Source organism: Notothenia coriiceps, unplaced genomic scaffold (genome assembly GCF_000735185.1).
Source record: "Notothenia coriiceps isolate Sejong01 unplaced genomic scaffold, NC01 NC01_scaffold00002072, whole genome shotgun sequence".
Taxonomy (NCBI): Eukaryota; Metazoa; Chordata; class Actinopteri; order Perciformes; family Nototheniidae; genus Notothenia; species Notothenia coriiceps.
The window spans coordinates 644,751-651,890 of NW_011334773.1; positions in this window are offsets into that span (position 1 = coordinate 644,751).

Genomic DNA, 7,140 nt, shown 5'->3' on the forward strand with positions numbered 1-7,140 from the left:
GCAGACACAGTGCACTAGAAGCGTGTAGAAGAGACGTCTTTTTTTTTTGGTACCCGGCTTGAAGCAAAGAATTAGAGCCACATTGTTACGGATAAAATTTCAATCAAGACCGGTACATTTTACGCAAAACTACGTATAACTACCGCGCTCTTATTACTCACCAATAGTCGTAATACACACGTCACCTACATGGTACTAGAAATCAAACCGAATAATAATTACTTTTCGCTGGAAACTGAAGTCTCTTTAACACAGATATGTTGCAAAAGTAACGATGGTTCCACCAACGATTCCCTGCGACGATAGGCTATAATAAACGACAAATGAGAACACATTTTTACCACCAATAGAGAATAACGAATTGATAGGACGGGAAGGGCAGTTTACAGACCAGGTGTTCGGCGTGTTGCCTAATCAATTGTTTTAGGGTTAACCGTATCACACCACGGCTCTTCTACCTTCAGGCTCCCGCCCCATAGTTTCCATTGTCGATCTGACAATAAGTCGATAAGAGTTTTTTTTGTTGTCTGTGCTGCCTCTGCCTTCAGGAGAGTATTTTCAGGCACGTCTTGTTGATGGATTGCGGTATGCTGCACCCACTTATGTACAGGTTAGTGGTGTATGTATGCAGCTAAAGGGGGACACGTGTTAATAGTTAAATGAGTTGTATTGTGTATTAATAGGAAACACAATATAAATAAACCAACTAATTAGTTTGTGTTCAACCCTCAGGCAGTCCTGGTTCCCAGCCTCGTGAGTTAAACGGAAATGTCTTATAATTTGTGGGCTTCATTCATTAAGAGAGGCGAAAGCGAACCGTTTGGGGGCCTATCAGGAGTTCGAGACACAACCTCTCACACGGGCTACCAATCGGCTCGCGCGCTTGTCGTGAACTTACCCTACTTTGGTGCCCGTCTGCCAGGTTGTTTTTGAGGCTAAACTTGCCCAGTGGACGGCGAGGGGGGAGGTAACCTCGCCCGGCAGGGGTCTTGATGTGTACGACCGTAACACAAAGTCGTTGTACGAGATTAGTCGACCGTGCAGAGATTGACCCTCAACATCAAAATTTTCTGCAAAGTATAAGGTATTCTTCTTAAACGGTCATAATTATTGACACTAGTAGGTACCTCCAAATCCCCTATCAGTTTGTGAGTTTTAAATTTGTATTAATTATTTACCCACTTTTTCGACCAGGGTATTACCGTCGTAATTATTTGGCAGTGTACGGTCGATTCCATCTTCTCGAAATAATTGCGCCGAATTACACACTGGAGGACCAACAGTAACTATTCCGGACTTTGTACGTGAACAGTTCAAGTCTCCGTATGGTACAAACGTTTATACCGTCCATGGGTAGCTAGTAGAATTCTATTCTATATTGAATAACTAGGGTTCACCCTTTGTCAAAACGCTTGGTAGTCGTTACACATATGTAACACATTTATACGTCACAACAATAAACATAGTAATCATATTTAGTGTGGTTTAGACACAAAGTATAATTATTAAGACACCAGATAATAACTACAGTTATGGACTGTTCCGGCTTCTACTCTTTTTGAGCCCAGCTTCCAAGGAGTTGTCACGTTGTGTTGCCTGTAGGATAGTTATAAACACATATGGAGGTGGTAATTTTGACAGTTTAGACGTGTAAAAATATGATAGATTGATAGATGTATGTAGCAATATATTTTCATATCTATGTATACATACTTATAATCAATTATTCAACGAAGTTGTATTCAATCTGTAACGGACCTCCATATGTGTTTCAAAAGTTAAGTAACGTATTGATTGGCAACACATATACAGTTATTGGAATCTTTAGAATTTAGGAACTTTCCCTAAGTTTTTATCAGTAATATAGTCAGAAATTAATTGATAATCATCTCTTATTGCTCATACTTATATGAAATATCCCTAGAGATACATTTGGATTATTATTTTTACTTTAAGGGTTTATTGTACGAATATTGGTGGTCCAAGGGGAAATCATAGTCCTCACGTGCCAAATTTACCCATTTATGTCGGATAGATGGTTTAACATAGTTTATATTTTTCACTGCGGCTTAATCACAACTATTGACAATCTCTAATACACACACTTTTATTTACATTCTCACAAATTAACGACTATATAAATAGTATCTGAACTAACTTTTCTGAAGATTGTTGTACTCTTGACTTTGGCACTGCACTTTAGTATTTATCGGGTTGACCGGGTACCAGAGGACCTGGAGTACACCACATCCAGAGAAACAACAAAGCCGTTGACTAGACGTTTACAGTGTAAAGAGTACTTAGCAAAAATGCAAGTAAGTAGGCCGGTCTTCTGGGTAAGAGACCGTGCGGAGGTGTGGTCCACTCTCCTACCTGGCCGCCCACTACAGGAAAAATAGGGAAACCCATCACTTATACCCTACTGTCGAGAGAGTGGGAGACTTCTGACTACAGTAGGACATATGGTCAAGGAGGTACCTTATTCATCATCACCAGTATTATAGTGCAAACCAGAAGAATACAAATGCCGGTAGGGAAGACTTACCCAACCGATTCAAGACTCGCAAAACCAGGGACACATCCGTGTCGTCTAACACGATCAGGAGAGAGTTCTCTATCCCGTTCTCCGGTGGGTATAACTGGCAGCGTTAGGTGAAAGGTGACAAGGACGTCTACTCGAGGACATTCATTTCACGAATGAGTTACATGCCGGCGGTTCATTGTTCACAGATGCTGGACCCTGTATTTAGTGTAGTTTTGTATAGCGACTTCAGCTCGTTGTAATGCACCTTCAGAGAAACCACGTGCTTGTCAGCCGGAAGACTGTTACAAGGTTGGCCGATCCAGTGCGACATGACAGGTGAAAGGGCCGGTATAACATTAACTACGAAAAAGGGTTACGGTACTGTTATCGTATTTGGTAAGAAAAGATAAACCACCGTATCGGGGAAAGCACACAGTCACGAACGGAGGGCTTACGATGTCGCAAAGGGGAAAACTCAGTCACGACGGAGGGTCGGGGGCAAGACGTCGTAGTGTGACGTTCCAGTCAAGGAGAACAAACCCAGTATTTCATTTGAGTCATTGACCAGCAAAAACTTGATATAACAGGAACTCGGACGACTTCGAAGAAGCACGTAAAGAAGGTAAGCGGTTGTATAAAAGTAAAAGGAACACCACTCGACAGAGTGTTGGTGTCAGTACGATGTCCCAACAAAACATCTTAAATCTCTCTATTAAAAGTACCGGTAGTAGAGACATGTGGGAACGTAATGAATGGTGAAAAAAAACTTAGGGATCTTACAATTTCAGAGGCGTTTTTGTAGAAATACTACGTCCTACGTTGTGGACCAACGTAGTTATTACACGTTTTTTTGTGAGACTGGGTTGCAACCACCTGGCTGTCGCTAGGGTTATTTAAATTCCGAAACATATATTCTGATTATTCACCCATCTGGTGTATCAAATGTATCTATGGGCGAGGTCTTGATTTCAATTTTAGTTTCCAAATTACTGAGGTTTTGGATTGCACTTTACCGAAATGTCAGTGTGCAAAACACAGACATTTTTCATGTGCAGATGCTGAGTCAAAAAAAAAAGCAAAACACTAAAGAATACTGTCGTTTAAGAACCTCACTCTTGTTTCCTGTCACGCATGCAATGAGATTTGAAAAAGGAAAGAAAAACATTTGAAAGAAAGTGCTTAGTCATGAAACAAAATCCAATATAAATGATCAATTAAACAATTAATACCTCCTCTCTCTAAAACGTTAAAAACGTTTAACTATTACAACGTTGGTTGCAGAGGCTGAGCTTATATAAGCTTGTGCTCTGCAGTGGAAAGACACTCTTTCACACGCTTTCTGTTCAGGACCAAACAGTAACAGGGTCATTCCTCACTGCTGGATCCCTGTGTGCACCCCATCCACAGTCCCTTTGGCATGTTGCCCAGCTGTCTCCCGTGTTGATGCGCACAGTCAGCCTTCATTCAGCACATATCATGCACTATGACGCAAAAGCAACATTCAAAAAACTCCATGTGCACGAATGCAAACCTGCTGAGCTTCGGAGTGAAGGTGAATCTCCTACATGGAGGTGTCCTTCGTTGCCACAAGGGTGTGTTTAAATTGGGAGGGGCTGGTATTGTAGGTCAAAAAAACATCCTGGCTGGTCTGGTTAACAAATAACAATTGTTGTCTTGGCATTTCAATGAATATAGTTCTACATGAACTAGAACCCAACAACATACTTAGAAAGATATCACTAAAATGATGTACTCAAACTTGTTTTTCAATTAAAAAGACCAAAAAAACATTAATAGAATATCAGAAGGAAGAACAAAGTGAATACAGAAGTGTTGTTGTATCAATCTCAATGTGTGTTCCTGCGTCTCACACAGTCAGCATGGGAGAACGTTTTTAGGGTGGATTTGGACAGGAAGTTAGAAGATGCAAAATGTAGTCATTTTGATTTGTTTTTCAAGCTGGCTCCTAGCAGGGTATTATGTAAATGGACTGTTTCATTGATGGTATGGATAGCTTGTTATCTTTTTTGTAAATATGGGATGAAGATAGTTGATTGGCATACTGCATAGTTTAAAAGCATTTTAGTTGCAGGTATTCCAGAAATGTTTCCTCCTGACACCATAATAAAGGATGACATCTGGGAATAAAAGGGGTCATAGTTTTTTAATTTATTTGATCATATCTTTAAGATCTGTGTCGCCATTTTGGTCGTTTATGGACAATCAAGTGGTGTCTTATAGTGCCTATTGTTACAGAAAATGGCCTAAAGTATAGCCCAAGGGTTCTTTCACCCTTGTATTATTGTCACACACAGACACACACACACACACACACACACACGCACGCACGCACGCACGCACGCACACACACACACACACACACACACACACACACACACACACACACACACACACACACACACACACACACACACACACACACACACACACACACACACACATTAAAGCCTTAAGCCTACCTGGGGTATTTCAATTGTTTAGTAACCACTCTGAATGTGCTTTGCGGTTTGGCTCTTTAAGGCAAAGACTTTGCTAATGGGTCTTTTGTGTTGAAAAACTGTCCTGTACATTAGCAATTATGATGACTGTAAAGTCAGGAGGCAATTATAAGTAAAGGCTGCTGTGACCTGTGAATTGGTCTGCTGCACACAGTGCTGCTTGAAAAGTGAACTGAGAGCTCTTAGCTGTTCAACAAAGCCGGAAAGAATATGCTGGTTGGCGCTTCGCACATTAGTATTCAATGGTGCATCATGCTGGTGACTATGCAGTTGGTAAATTGTTTATGTCAACAGTTTCCTGGACTGACCGTTACTGACCTTTACAGTAAGCTGGGATCTCGTTCATGTTGTTGCTCTGCAGAAAAACTGCCCTGTGGTTCTGTCTCAGCTGATGGTCTGTGTTCATGAGGGTCAAGGAAACGGTGAAAATCCAATCCTGTTTAAAAGTGTGTTTGTTTGTTTCACCCCATATGTGGAACTTTGGAAACAATGACCTCTCCTGTGAAGTAGTCCAAACATTTTTGTCGCCTCTGTCTCTTCCTTTTGCTCTTCCTTTTTCGCTCACAGTCAGGCTGACATGCAGCGGGCACCCGCCCCAGAAAAACACAGCAGGTTTCACTGCTATGACTTTGTTCCTTGTTACTATTAATATCCTTCTTCAATCTCACACAATGCTCCCAGGTCTTTATAATAAATAGTTTACTCTACCTACGTTCTAGGAATTTCAGTGGCAAATGATCAGTTGTTTGATTCATTGATTATAACCAGAATCAACAGTTTGTTCACAGGTTTGTATAGAGATAAATTCATCTTTTTACTTTTTGGTTATTGGACTTATAGGGTTGAAGCCTCGAGGTTTTGCCTTTTGGCCGTCGTCATTTAGTATTTTTATAAACAGCTTTTTTGAACATTAAAGCATGAAACATAAGCATTAGAAACACAAAATACTTATTGGAATCTGAAAATTAGCATAAGCAAGATTTAACTTAAAAAACCTTGGCACGTTCCATTGTATAACATAGATTGACACCCGTAAGTTTCATTGTAATTTGGTTTCTTTCAAATCCATAAAACTAACCCAGGTGTCAAGACATCTGTTTTCGTTGTTTGTTTTTTTTTACTCAGATTTTATGGTTTCTTATTATCTTATTTCCATGTTAATCATCTTAGTTTAAAAACGCTAATATAAACAATGCTAACACGCTGAGGTTTAGCAGGTTCACTGTTTGCCACATTCACCATCTCAGCATATTAAGCATGCTAAGATTTGCTAATCAGTAACACAAATTACGGCTGAGACAGATGTTGATGTCATTAGTTTCAAGAAGAAGTTCAAACTTCAACTTTTAAGAAAGTCTTTCACCGTCGTCATATATTTCCATAATTTCTCTGTCAAAGCACATTAGGTCCTTTTCTTTACTCCCTGTACAGTGCTGAACTCATAAACACAGCAGCAGTTTGCCTGCAGTCAGCAGCATATGTTGCTTACTGCTATTGCGCGATGCTGTATTCTGTGAGAAAAGGGTTGAGGCTATTAAATGGGCGAGGGGAGAGTTTGCATATTTCATGTCCCAACACAAAGGCCCTGTAACGTACTTCTGTGCATAAGGAAATGGCAGGGATTTAGTTTGAAGCTATATACAGGGGAGGTGAAACAATTATGGGTGCTGTGGAATCTGGTGCATTATTGAAAAGCACATTAATTACAACAATTTAAACACAGGGGGGATTAAAGCAGCCATTACTGCTGACTTGAAGTTGAAATTATTAATGGGAGACATAGGGCTGTTTTAAATCATTGTGTCGACGCTGAGCAGAACAGTGTGCAGGATTGCGTGTGTGAATATGTTCGACCCTCCTAATGAGTTCAGAACAATTTGAGAGTTTTGCAGCAGCTGTCACACACTGTGGATCACCAATGGCATGTTTCAGCATCCCTCCCCTCTAACCCAAGCAAGTCCAACTGCTTTCTGCCAAATGAGTTTGGTTCGCAAGGCAGATGAAAGAGGAAGATAAAGAGGGAGAGGAAGAGGAGAGAGGAATCGAGGTATGGGAGAAGGAGGAGGGAGGGGGTTGCTGGGGCTCTGAGCTTCAGCT